The 15,088-nt window shown below is 30.2% G+C and overlaps 1 long non-coding RNA gene across 1 annotated transcript; it reads right to left on the bottom strand.

Moving 5' to 3' along the window:
* Positions 1–7,138: 7,138 nt before the first annotated feature.
* Positions 7,139–8,961, bottom strand: LOC148763126 (uncharacterized). Its single transcript, XR_016025684.1, has 3 exons — positions 8,842–8,961; positions 8,112–8,185; positions 7,139–7,242 (listed from the first exon to the last, which is right to left on the bottom strand). It is a non-coding gene; the product is annotated as an uncharacterized LOC148763126 (long non-coding RNA).
* Between the last annotated feature and the right edge of the window lie 6,127 nt (positions 8,962–15,088).

The raw sequence follows: 15,088 nt of genomic DNA, 5'->3' as shown, positions 1-15,088 counted from the left end.
ACTCGCTTTAAATGGTTTTATAGTCTCATTATTGATTTTAAGTTGAATTTTTTTATGTTTTCGGTTATGAAAGGTTCTAAATAAATGTTTACCTCGAGCAACGTGAAACAAAAGCCATCCATTGACCAGAAAAGTCCATTTATAGTCACCTATGCGTTTAAAAGCCTTATTACTCGCTTTAAATGGTTTTATAATCTCATTATTGATTTTAAGTTGAATTTTTTTATATTTTCGGATAAGAAAGGTTATAAATAAATGTTTACCTCGAGAAACGTGAAGCAAAAGCCATCCATTGACAAGAAAAGTCCATTTATAGTCACCTATGCCTTTGAAAGCCTTATTACTCGCTTTAAATGGTTTTATAAACTCATTATTGATTTTAAGTTGAATTTTTTTATGTTTTCAGTTAAGAAAGGTTATAAATAAATGTTTACCCAGAGAAACGTTAAGCAAAAGCCATCCATTGATAAGAAAAGTCCATTTATAGTCACCTATGCCTTTCAAAGCCTTATTACTCACGTTAAATGGTTTTATAATCTCATTATGTAGTTTAGGTTGAATTTTTCTATGTTTTCAGTTGAGAAAGGTTATAAATAAATGTTTACCTCAAGAAACGCAAAGCAAAAGCCATCCATTGACAAGAAAAGTCCATTTATAGTCACCTATGCCTTTGAAAGCCTTATTACTCACGTTAAATGGTTTTATAATCTTATTATTGATTTTGAATTAAATTTTTTTATGTTTTCGATTAAGAAAGGTTATAAATAAATGTTTACCTCGAGCAACGCGAAACAAAAGCCATCCATTGACCAGAAAAGTCCATTTATAGTCACTTATGCCTTTGAAAGCCTTATTACTCGCTTTAAATGGTTTTATAATCTCATTATTGATTTTAAGTTGAATTTTTTTATATTTTCGGATAAGAAAGGTTATAAATAAATGTTTACCTCGAGAAACGTGAAGCAAAAGCCATCCATTGACAAGAAAAGTCCATTTATAGTCACCTATGCCTTTGAAAGCCTTATTACTCGCTTTAAATGGTTTTATAATCTCATTATTGATTTTAAGTTGAATTTTTTTATGTTTTCGATTAAGGAAGGTTCTAAATAAATGTTTACATCGAGAAATGTGAAGCAAAAGCCATCCACTGACAAGAAAAGTCCATTTATAGTCACCTATGCCTTTGAAAGCCTTATTACTCGCTTTAAATGGTTTTATAATCTGATTATTGATTTTAAGTTGAATGTTTTTATGTTTTCGGTTAAGAAAGGTTATAAATAAATGTTTACCTCGATAAACGTGAAGCAAAAGCCATCATTGACAAGAAAAGTCCATTTATAGTCACTTATACCTTTGAAAGCCTTATTACTCGCTTTAAATGGTTTTATAATCTCATTATTGATTTTAAGTTGAATTTTTTTATATTTTCGGATAAGAAAGGTTATAAATAAATGTTTACCTCGAGAAACGTGAAGCAAAAGCCATCCATTGACAAGAAAAGTCCATTTATAGTCACCTATACCTTTGAAAGCCTTATTACTCGCTTTAAATGGTTTTATAATCTCATTATTGATTTTAAGTTGAATTTTTTTATGTTTTCGGTTAAGAAAGGTTATAAATAAACGTTTACCTCGAGAAACGTGAAGCAAAAGCCATCCATTGACAAGAAAAGTCCATTTATAGTCACTTATACCTTTGAAAGCCTTATTAGTCACTTTAAATGGTTTTATAATCTCGTTATTGATTTTAAGTTGAATTTTTTTATATTTTCGGATAAGAAAGGTTATAAATAAATGTTTACCTCGAGAAACGTGAATGAAAAGCCATCCATTGACAAGAAAAGTCCATTTATAGTCACCTATGTCTTTGAAAGACTTATTACTCGCTTTAAATGGTTTTATAAACTCATTATTGATTTTAAGTTGAATTTTTTTATGTTTTCAGTTAAGAAAGGTTATAAATAAATGTTTACCTTGAGAAACGCGAAGGAAAAGCCATCCATTGATAAGAAAAGTCAATTTATAGTCACCTATGCCTTTCAAAGCCCTATTAGTCGCTTTAAATGGTTTTATAATCTCATTATTGATTTTAGGTTGAATTTTTTTCTGTTTTTGGTTAAGAAAGGTTCTAAATAAATGTTTACCTCGAGAAATGTAAAGCAAAAGCCATTCATTGACAAGAAAAGTCCATTTATAGTCACCTATGCCTTTCAAAGCCTTATTAGTCACTTTAAATGGTTTTATACTCTCGTTATTGATTTTCAGTTGAATTTTTTTATGTTTTCGATTAAGAAAGGTTCTAAATAAATGTTTACATCGAGAAATGTGAAGCAAAAGCCATCCATTGACAAGAAAAGTCCATTTATAGTCACCTATGCCTTTGGAAGCCTTATTACTCGCTTTAAATGGTTTTATAATCTCATTATTGATTTTAAGTTGAATTGTTTTATGTTTTCGGTTAAGAAAGGTTATAAATAAATGTTTACCTTGAGAAACGCGAAGTAAAAGCCATCCATTGACAAGAAAAGTCCATTTATAGTCACCTATGCCTTTGAAAGCCTTATTACTCACGTTAAATGGTTTTATAATCTTATTATTGATTTTGAATTGAATATTTTTATTTTCACAAATAAGAAAGGTTATAAATAGATGTTTACCTCGAGAAACGCGAAGCAAAAGCCATCCATTGACAAGAAAAGTCCATTTATAGTCACCTATACCTTTTAACGCCTTATTACTCGCTTTAAATGGTTTTATAATTTCATTATTGATTTTAAGTTGAATTTTTTTATGTTTTCGGTTAAGAAAGGTTATAAATAAATGTTTACCTTGAGAAACGCCAAGCGAAAGCCTTCCATTGACAAGAAAAGTCCATTTATAGTCACCTATGCCTTTGAAAGCCTTATTACTCGCTTTAAATGGTTTTATAATTTCATTATTGATTTTAAGTTGAATTTTTTTATGTTTTCGGTTAAGAAAGGTTCTAAATAAATGTTTACCTCAAGAAACGCAAAGCAAAAGCCATCCATTGACAAGAAAAGTCCATTTATAGTCACCTATGCCTTTGAAAGCCTTATTACTCACGTTAAATGGTTTTATAATCTTATTATTGATTTTGAATTAAATTTTTTTATGTTTTCGATTAAGAAAGGTTATAAATAAATGTTTACCTCGAGCAACGCGAAACAAAAGCCATCCATTGATCAGAAAAGTCCATTTATAGTCACCTATGCCTTGGAAAGCCTTATTACTCGCTTTAAATGGTTTTATAAACTCATTATTGATTTTAAGTTGAATTTTTTTATGTTTTCGGTTAAGAAAGGTTATAAATAAATGTTTACCTTGAGAAACGTGAAGGAAAAGCCATCCATTGATAAGAAAAGTCAATTTATAGTCACCTATGCCTTTCAAAGCCCTATTAGTCGCTTTAAATGGTTTTATAATCTCATTATTGATTTTAGGTTGAACTTTTTTCTGTTTTTGGTTAAGAAAGGTTCTAAATAAATGTTTACCTCGAGAAATGTGAAGCAAAAGCCATCCATTGACAAGAAAAGTCCATTTATAGTCACCTATGCCTTTCAAAGCCTTATTAGTCACTTTAAATGGTTTTATAATCTCGTTATTGATTTTCAGTTGAATTTTTTTATGTTTTCGATTAAGAAAGGTCTAAATAAATGTTTACATCGAGAAATGTGAAGCAAAAGCCATCCATTGACAAGAAAAGTCCATTTATAGTCACCTATACCTTTGGAAGCCTTATTACTCGCTTTAAATGGTTTTATAATCTCGTTATTGATTTTAAGTTGAATTTTTTTATGTTTTCGGTTAAGAAAGGTTATATATAAATGTTTACCTCGAGAAACGCGAAGCAAAAGCCATCCATTGACAAGAAAAGTCCATTTATAGTCACCTATGCCTTTGAAAGCCTTATTACTCACGTTAAATGGTTTTATAATCTTATTATTGATTTTGAATTGAATATTTTTATGTTCACAAATAAGAAAGGTTATAAATAGATGTTTACCTCGAGAAATGCGAAGCAAAAGCCATCCATTGACAAGAAAAGTCCATTTATAGTCACCTATACCTTTGGAAGCCTTATTACTCGCTTTAAATGGTTTTATAATCTCGTTATTGATTTTAAGTTGAATTTTTTTTGTTTTCGGTTAAGAAAGGTTATATATAAATGTTTACCTCGAGAAACGCGAAGCAAAAGCCATCCATTGACAAGAAAAGTCCATTTATAGTCACCTATGCCTTTGAAAGCCTTATTACTCATGTTAAATGGTTTTATAATCTTATTATTGATTTTGAATTGAATATTTTTATGTTCACAAATAAGAAAGGTTATAAATAGATGTTTACCTCGAGAAATGCGAAGCAAAAGCCATCCATTGACAAGAAAAGTCCATTTATAGTCACCTATACCTTTTAAAGCCTTAGTACTCGCTTTAAATGGTTTTATAATTTCATTATTGATTTTAAGTTGAATTTTTTTATGTTTTCGGTTAAGAAAGGTTATAAATAAATGTTTACCCTGAGAAACGCCAAGCGAAAGCCTTCCATTGACAAGTAAAGTCCATTTATCGTCACCTATGCCTTTGAAAGCCTTATTACTCGCTTTAAATGGTTTTATAATCTCATTATTGATTTTAAGTTGAATGTTTTTATGTTTTCGTTTAACAAAGGTTGTAAATAAATGTTTACCCTGAGAAACGCCAAGCGTAAGCCTTCCATTGACAAGTAAAGTCCATTTATAGTCACCTATGCCTTTGAAAGCCTTATTAGTCACTTTAAATGGTTTTATAATCTCATTATTGATTTTAAGTTGAATTTTTTTATGTGTTCGGTTAAGAAAGGTTATAAATAAATGTTGACCTTGAGAAACGCCAAGCGAAAGCCTTCCGTCGACAAGTAAAGTCTATTTATAGTCACCTATGCCTTTGAAAGCCTTATTACTCGCTTTGAATGGTTTTATAATCTCATTGTTGATTTTAAGTTGAATTTTTTTATATTTTCGGATAAGAAAGGGTACAAATAAATGTTTACCTCGAAAAACGTGAAGCAAAAGCCATCCATTGACAAGAAAAGTCCATTTATGGTCACCTATACCTTTGAAAGCCTTATTACTCGCTTTAAATGGTTTTATAAGCTCATTATTGATTTTAAGTTGAATTTTTTTATGTTTTCGGTTATGAAAGGTTCTAAATAAATGTTTACCTCGAGAAATGTGAAGCAAAAGCCATCCATTGACAAGAAAAGTCCATTTATAGTCACCTATGCCTTTGAAAACCTTATTACTCGCTTTAAATGGTTTTATAAACTCATTATTGATTTTAAGTTGAATTTTTTTATGTTTTCGGTTAAGAAAGGTTATAAATAAATTTTTACCCTGAGAAACGTGAAGCAAAAGCCATCCATTGATAAGAAAAGTCCATTTATAGTCACCTATGCCTTTGAAAGCCTTATTACTCGCTTTAAATGGTTTTATAATCTCATTATTGATTTTAAGTTGAATTTTTTTATATTTTAGGATAAGAAAGGTTGTAAATAAATGTTTACCTCGAGAAACGCGAAGCAAAAGCCATCTATTGACAAGAAAAGTCTATTTATAGTCACCTATGCCTTTCAAAGCCTTATTACTCGCTTTAAATGGTTTTATAATCTCATTATGTAGTTTAGGTTGAATTTTTCTATGTTTTCAGTTGAGAAAGGTTATAAATAAATGTTTACCTCAAGAAACGCGAAGCAAAACCATCCATTGACAAGAAAAGTCCATTTATAGTCACCTATGCCTTTGAAAGCCTTATTACTCACGTTAAATGGTTTTATAATCTTATTATTGATTTTGAATTAAATTTTTTTATGTTTTCGATTAAGAAAGGTTATAAATAAATGTTTACCTCGAGCAACGCGAAACAAAAGCCATTCATTGACCAGAAAAGTCCATTTATAGTCACCTATGCCTTTAAAAGCCTTATTACTCGCTTTAAATGGTTTTATAATCTCATTATTGATTTTAAGTTGAATTTTTTTATATTTTCGGATAAGAAAGGTTATAAATAAATGTTTACCTCGAGAAACGTGAAGCAAAAGCCATCCATTGACAAGAAAAGTCCATTTATAGTCACCTATGCCTTTGAAAGCCTTATTACTCGCTTTAAATGGTTTTATAAACTCATTATTGATTTTAAGTTGAATTTTTTTATGTTTTCGGTTAAGAAAGGTTATAAATAAATGTTTACCTTGAGAAACGCGAAGGAAAAGCCATCCATTGATAAGAAAAGTCAATTTATAGTCACCTATGCCTTTCAAAGCCCTATTAGTCGCTTTAAATGGTTTTATAATCTCATTATTGATTTTAGGTTGAATTTTTTTCTGTTTTTGGTTAAGAAAGGTTCTAAATAAATGTTTACCTCGAGAAATGTGAAGCAAAAGCCATCCATTGACAAGAAAAGTCCATTTATAGTCACCTATGCCTTTGAAAGCCTTATTACTCGCTTTAAATGGTTTTATAATCTCATTATTGATTTTAAGTTGAATTTTTTTATGTTTTCGATTAAGAAAGGTTCTAAATAAATGTTTACATCGAGAAATGTGAAGCAAAAGCCATCCACTGACAAGAAATGTCACGACCCAGAACTCCCCATCGGGCCCGTGACAACCGCCGCGAGGCCTCGACAGACATTCTTCACCTCGAATGCCGATTGAAACCTCGCAAGGCTTAGCATTAACTTCCGCATCTCCCCGGTGAGCAACAATTATTAAATCTCGTATTTCAAAAAAATCATAAGTCATTTTCAAATAAGAACAATAAAATATTATTTTTTGGCTCACAGGGGTATTTTCGTAATTTTTCGTCAAAAATCTCAAAACTTGCTAAAAATGTAGTAAATAAGCAGAAAATTTATATTTAATGATTTAAAAACAATTAAGTATCTAAAACGTTCATTTGAAAGCAAATTGTTGACAACTAGTACTATTCAAAAATAATAAATAAGATATTCTATTTTCTCATAAAATAAATTATTATAGAAATATTCGTAAATAATTTTTCGCACATGAAAGTAAAATAAAAATTGTATGAATAGAAATACAAATAACCAAAATATAAGTTTTGATCTACACTGACAAGTGGGCTCCAATTGACCAAGAGGATGTAAGACTGTGAACTCTTACTTTTTATAATGCAGTTCCGAGCTTAGTTCTCGTCCTACTCGACTATCTACAAACTGTCCTGAGCCTGAAAAATGTATAGGAAGAAGGGGTGAGATTTTATAATCCCAGTGAGTAAACAGATACCATCTAAAATATCTAAAGCCGAGTAAATGGAGACAATTAAATAAGTCATCATACTGTAATTTCATTACCTTTCAGTTCATTTCAACCAAATAAAATCAATCCATATAAATCGACTAATCAACTTGGCTTATGAATTTCTTAAAACTTTGGCTCGTGCCAAAACTCATACTCAGTGATACCTTGCGCAGGGCATCCAACCGAGTCCGCCAAGGCTGTTAAAATTTCATATACACTTAAAATATATTTTTAGTTTGAGAAAAATACAGCCGTTCCTTGGCGTTGGCTGAGTTCCCCTTCACGTGGTGGTTTAGCGTGAAGTGAACCCTAAGCTTTACCCCAGGAGATACCCTACGCGCCTCTCCGTTCGGGGTAAAAATATACTGGAGTTTACCGTGCCCCTCTAATAGGCTGGTCCACGGAACCCCCTCTGCAGTAAATAATTAATATATACTCCACCAATTCAATAAAATTCATTCTAGCATGGCATGACAATTTATCGCAATCTAGCCTCTCAAGGCTGAATACACAGTATAAATAATTCTAACACCAAAATCCGTTTAGCCATTCATGCTCATTTATTGTCATAAGCCATTCAATTCAAAACCATAAATTTGCAACACAAACTAGCAGTCTCCAATTACTCTATTTTCAAAACCAATATTCGATTTTCTAGAAAATTTATAAAATCATTTTATAAAATCACAATTTCCCTTAAAACATAACAATTTACCATTTAAACCCATTTTTCATAAAATCACACAGTTGTATAAAACTACTCTAGATAATTAAGACGATAATAAGTTTACTCACAGTATTAGGAGTAGAAATACTCCTATCTTCCGCCCTCGGGTGCAGTTTCTTACCCGAAACAATTGAGTCACCACCTATCCATAATCCATGACACAAAATTCAATAAATTGTGTCAATTTATCATAAATTATTTCAGGCTCTTATCCATGCGTATGCACTAGATAGGATTTGAAATGTCTAGACAATCGCCTAATTGCGATGTCCGACCTAACTCGCCTATACACGGTGTAAATTCCTAAAATCCCCAATTCGACTCCAATTCCATCCATTTCAATTTCAATTATCCAATTATATCCACAATACCTCAATGACTGTGAATTTGGTCCAATTTATCAGTGCGAACTATAAATTACGCTTTTACCCCTAGTGGGTAAAAATTTCAATTTATTGCACCGAAAATTCCCATTTAATTTCCAACCTCATAATTCATCATTTTTCCACCCAATTCTCTTAAAATAAAGTCAACCTCATCCTCACATACCATTGGCTAGATTCGGCCTAGGGAAATTCATGGAGAAGATAAATATTTTTCTTGTTGTTTTACTCATAAACATGCTAAACTAACACTAAACACTAATATAGCTCAAAATCAAATTTATCTAACAACTTTCTCTCTCTAAACCCATATGACCAGAATTCAAATCATCCTCAAATCACATGATTCAACCATGAAAAATGATGGAAAATGCATGGGAAAGGTAAAGCACAAGACAAATTTAAGAAATATTACCTTTTTTCACTTGATTTTTGAATTTCCACCTATTTTCCCTTTAAATTTCTTAGCTAGGGTTTTATTTTCTCCTTTCTCTCTCTTGTTTCTTGCTTGGCCGAATGTTGAAGAAGAAGAATGGGTGGGCTGATTTTTTTATGCCTTTTTTATTGTTTAATGAAATAATATTATTTTATTCATATTTTAAATATTTTATTAATTCATTTTTTTTCTAGCCATCCATTTGTCCTACTTTTTCCACCATGCATTCCCTTTGACTTATCCAAGTCTTAAGTGAAATTTTCAGATTTTTTCCAAAGTTTTGGTGGAGCAAATTTTTCAAAATTACACTTTTGCCCCCGAACTTTTTAAAAATTACATTTTTACCCCAAAAATTGAAAATTTTCCATAATGCATAATTTTCACTCCCCATACTCATTTCACACTCCAAATAATTAAATTTGATCAAAATCCTTTCAAAAAATTAAATTTTCGATTTCGAATGGTAAAATTACCATTTTACCCTTTTGCTCCAAATTATACCGAAATTAAAATTTTTCACTTCTAAACCTCAAATCTTACTCCAATAAGTCAAATGGGGTCAAAAATATTTTCTAAAAATTCCCATTTTGTCCCTAGGTGGCAAATGACCATTTTACCCCTAGATAGCGAAAATTCCGATTTGACTTCAAATTGATCCTCGAACTCCGAATCACCATATTAACCCATTCTGGGACTTTAAAATTCTTAATTTCATCATAAATTCTCTATTTGATCTAGTTCGAGATTTAAATCAACTTTGTTGTACGTCTAGGTACAATACCGACTTTTGTAAATTTTTTTTTTCGGGACTCTCTTAGCATGCAAACATGCTATCCATCACGTGTATGTCATGACAAATATTTTTATAGAGTCGCGCTTGTCATCTTCTCCCCCACTTGGATCCACCATATGATCCTTCTTCTTGACTGATTTCGACATCCGGTTAAATATTAATATTTTAAAAATTTTATCTTGTCTCCTTGGTACTTGAAATACCTTATTATGCCTCACTTGACTTCTGAATTGCCTTTTATCTCACAAATTCTCCTCTGATAAAATTATTATTATTTTATTGTTATTTTCTCACTTACGAAATATTTTATCCTAAACTACTCCTTTCGTGTCTTATCACTTTTAAACATTTTAATTGACTTCAATTTGCATTCGATCAACTTTATTTATCACTATATCAAAGTATGGGGTATTTCAAGAAAAGTCCATTTATAGTCACCTATGCCTTTGAAAGCCTTATTACTCGCTTTAAATGGTTTTATAATCTCATTATTGAATTTAAGTTGAATGTTTTTATGTTTTCGGTTAAGAAAGGTTATAAATAAATGTTTACCTCAATAAACGTGAAGCAAAAGCCATCATTGACAAGAAAAGTCCATTTATAGTCACTTATACCTTTGAAAGCCTTATTACTCGCTTTAAATGGTTTTATAATCTCATTATTGATTTTAAGTTGAATTTTTTTATATTTTCGGATAAGAAAGGTTATAAATAAATGTTTACCTCGAGAAACGTGAAGCAAAAGCCATCCATTGACAAGAAAAGTCCATTTATAGTCACCTATGCCTTTGAAAGCCTTATTACTCGCTTTAAATGGTTTTATAATCTCATTATTGATTTTAAGTTGAATTTTTTTATGTTTTCGGTTAAGAAAGGTTATAAATAAACGTTTACCTCGAGAAACGTGAAGCAAAAGCCATCCATTGACAAGAAAAGTCCATTTATAGTAACTTATACCTTTGAAAGCATTATTAGTCACTTTAAATGGTTTTATAATCTCGTTATTGATTTTAAGTTGAATTTTTTTATATTTTCGGATAAGAAAGGTTATAAATAAATGTTTACCTCGAGAAACGTGAAGCAAAAGCCATCCATTGACAAGAAAAGTCCATTTATAGTCACCTATGCCTTTGAAAGCCTTATTACTCGCTTTAAATGGTTTTATAAACTCATTATTGATTTTAAGTTGAATTTTTTTATGTTTTCGGTTAAGAAAGGTTATAAATAAATGTTTACCTTGAGAAACGCGAAGGAAAAGCCATCCATTGATAAGAAAAGTCAATTTATAGTCACCTATGCCTTTCAAAGCCCTATTAGTCGCTTTAAATGGTTTTATAATCTCATTATTGATTTTAGGTTGAATTTTTTTCTGTTTTTGGTTAAGAAAGGTTCTAAATAAATGTTTACCTCGAGAAATGTGAAGCAAAAGCCATCCATTGACAAGAAAAGTCCATTTATAGTCACCTATGCCTTTCAAAGCCTTATTAGTCACTTTAAATGGTTTTATAATCTCGTTATTGATTTTCAGTTGAATTTTTTTATGTTTTCGATTAAAAAAGGTTCTAAATAAATGTTTACATCGAGAAATGTGAAGCAAAAGCCATCCATTGACAAGAAAAGTCCATTTATAGTCACCTATGCCTTTGAAAGCCTTATTACTCGCTTTAAATGGTTTTATAATCTCATTATTGATTTTAAGTTGAATTTTTTTATGTTTTCGGTTAAGAAAGGTTATAAATAAATGTTTACCTCGAGAAACGCGAAGCAAAAGCCATCCATTGACAAGAAAAGTCCATTTATAGTCACCTATGCCTTTGAAAGCCTTATTACTCACGCTAAATGGTTTTATAATCTTATTATTGATTTTGAATTGAATATTTTTATGTTCACAAATAAGAAAGGTTATAAATAGATGTTTACCTCGAGAAACGCAAAGCAAAAGCCATCCATTGACAAGAAAAGTCCATTTATTGTCACCTATACCTTTTAAAGCCTTATTACTCGCTTTAAATGGTTTTAAAATTTCATTATTGATTTTAAGTTGAATTTTTTTATGTTTTCGGTTAAGAAAGGTTATAAATAAATGTTTACCTTGAGAAACGCCAAGCGAAAGCCTTCCATTGACAAGTAAAGTCCATTTATCGTCACCTATGCCTTTGAAAGCCTTATTACTCGCTTTAAATGGTTTTATAATCTCATTATTGATTTTAAGTTGAATTTTTTTATGTTTTCGATTAAGAAAGGTTCTAAATAAATGTTTACATCGAGAAATGTGAAGCAAAAGCCATCCACTGACAAGAAAAGTCCATTTATAGTCACCTATGCCTTTGAAAGCCTTATTACTCGCTTTAAATGGTTTTATAATCTCATTATTGATTTTAAGTTGAATGTTTTTATGTTTTCGGTTAAGAAAGGTTATAAATAAATGTTTACCTCGATAAACGTGAAGCAAAAGCCATCATTGACAAGAAAAGTCCATTTATAGTCACTTATACCTTTGAAAGCCTTATTACTCAATTTAAATGGTTTTATAATCTCATTATTGATTTTAAGTTGAATTTTTTTATATTTTCGGATAAGAAAGGTTATAAATAAATGTTTACCTCGAGAAACGTGAAGCAAAAGCCATCCATTGACAAGAAAAGTCCATTTATAGTCACCTATGCCTTTGAAAGCCTTATTACTCGCTTTAAATGGTTTTATAATCTCATTATTGATTTTAAGTTGAATTTTTTTATGTTTTCGGTTAAGAAAGGTTATAAATAAATGTTTACCTTGAGAAACGCCAAGCGAAAGCCTTCCATTGACAAGTAAAGTCCATTTATAGTCACCTATGCCTTTGAAAGCCTTATTACTCACTTTAAATGGTTTTATAATCTCATTATTGATTTTAAGTTGAATTTTTTTATGTTTTCGGTTAAGAAAGGTTATGAATAAATGTTTACCCTGACAAAAGCCAAGTGAAAGCCTTCCGTCGACAAGTAAAGTCTATTTATAGTCACCTATGCCTTTGAAAGCCTTATTACTCGCTTTGAATGGTTTTATAATCTCATTGTTGATTTTAAGTTGAATTTTTTTATATTTTCGGATAAGAAAGGGTATAAATAAATGTTTACCTCGAAAAACGTGAAGCAAAAGCCATCCATTGACAAGAAAAGTTCATTTATGGTCACCTATACCTTTGAAAGCCTTATTACTCGCTTTAAATGGTTTTATAATCTCATTATTGATTTTAAGTTGAATTTTTTTATGTTTTCAGTTGAGAAAAGTTATAAATAAATGTTTACCTCAAGAAACGCGAAGCAAAAGCCATCTATTGACAAGAAAAGTCCATTTATAGTCACCTATGCCTTTGAAAGCCTTATTACTCACGTTAAATGGTTTTATAATCGTATTATTGATTTTGAATTAAATTTTTTTATGTTTTCGATTAAGAAAGGTTATAAATAAATGTTTACCTCGAGCAACGCGAAACAAAAGCCATCCATTGACCAGAAAAGTCCATTTATAGTCACCTATGCCTTTGAAAGCCTTATTACTCGCTTTAAATGGTTTTATAATCTCATTATTAATTTTAAGTTGAATTTTTTTATATTTTTGGATAAGAAAGGTTATAAATAAATGTTTACCTCGAGAAACGTGAAGCAAAAGCCATCCATTGACAAGAAAAGTCCATTTATGGTCACCTATGCCTTTGAAAGCCTTATTACTCGCTTTAAATGGTTTTATAATCTCATTATTGATTTTAAGTTGAATTTTTTTATGTTTTCGATTAAGAAAGGTTCTAAATAAATGTTTACATCGAGAAATGTGAAGCAAAAGCCATCCACCGACAAGAAAAGTCCATTTATAGTCACCTATGCCTTTGAAAGCCTTATTACTCGCTTTAAATGGTTTTATAATCTCATTATTGATTTTAAGTTGAATGTTTTTATGTTTTCGGTTAAGAAAGGTTATAAATAAATGTTTACCTCGATAAACGTGAAGCAAAAGCCATCATTGACAAGAAAAGTCCATTTATAGTCACTTATACCTTTGAAAGCCTTATTACTCGCTTTAAATGGTTTTATAATATCATTATTGATTTTAAGTTGAATTTTTTTATATTTTCGGATAAGAAAGGTTATAAATAAATGTTTACCTCGAGAAACATGAAGCAAAAGCCATCCATTGACAAGAAAAGTCCATTTATAGTCACCTATGCCTTTGAAAACCTTATTACTCGCTTTAAATGGTTTTATAATCTCATTATTGATTTTAAGTTGAATTTTTTTATGTTTTCGGTTAAGAAAGGTTCTAAATAAATGTTTACCTCGAGAAATGTGAAGCAAAAGCCATCCATTGACAAGAAAAGTCCATTTATAGTCACCTATGCCTTTGAAAGCCTTATTACTCGCTTTAAATGGTTTTATAATCTCATTATTGATTTTAAATTGAATTTTTTTATGTTTTCGGCTAAGAAAGGTTCTAAATAAACGTTTACCTCGAGAAATGTGAAGCAAAAGCCATCCATTGACAAGAAAAGTCCATTTATAGTCACCTATACCTTTGAAAGCCTTATTACTCGCTTTAAATGGTTTTATAATCTCATTATTGATTTTGAGTTGACTTTTTTTATGTTTTTGGTTAACAAAGGTTCTAAATAAATGTTTACCTTGAGAAATGTGAAGCAAAAGCCATCAATTGACAAGAAAAGTCCATTCATATTCACTTATACCGTTGAAAGCCTTATTACTCGCTGTAAATGGTTTTATAAACTCATTATTGATTTTAAGTTGAATTTTTTTATGTTTTCGGTTAAGAAAGGTTATAAATAAATGTTTACTCTGAGAAACGTGAAGCAAAAGCCATCCATTGACAAGAAAAGTCCATTTATAGTCACCTATGCCTTTGAAAGCCTTATTACTCGCTTTAAATGGTTTTATAATCTCATTATTCATTTTAAGTTGAATTTTTTTATGTTTTTGGTTAAGAAAGGTTGTAAATAAATGTTTACCTCAAGAAATGTGAAGCAAAAGCCATCCATTGACAAGAAAAGTCCATTTATAGTCACCTATGCCTTTCAAAGCCTTATTAGTCACTTTAAATGGTTTTATAATCTCGTTATTGATTTTCAGTTGAATTTTTTCATGGTTTCGGTTAATAAAGGTTCTAAATAAATGTTTACATCGAGAAATGTGAAGCAAAAGCCATCCATTGACAAGAAAAGTCCATTTATAGTCACCTATGCCTTTGAAAGCCTTATTACTCGCTTTAAATGGTTTTATAATCTCATTATTGATTTTAAGTTGAATTTTTTTATGTTTTCGGTTAAGAAAGGTTATAAATAAATGTTTACCCTGAGAAACGTGAAGCAAAAGCCATCCATTGATAAGAAAAGTCCATTTATAGTCACCTATGCCTTTGAAAGCCTTATTACTCGCTTTAAACGGTT

Source organism: Theobroma cacao, chromosome 4 (assembly GCF_053813885.1).
Source record: "Theobroma cacao isolate CCN51 chromosome 4, ASM5381388v1, whole genome shotgun sequence".
In the NCBI taxonomy this organism is placed as follows: domain Eukaryota; kingdom Viridiplantae; phylum Streptophyta; class Magnoliopsida; order Malvales; family Malvaceae; genus Theobroma; species Theobroma cacao.
The sequence above is the reverse complement of the archived record's forward strand: the minus strand, read 5'-3'. Positions and strand labels throughout refer to the sequence as shown.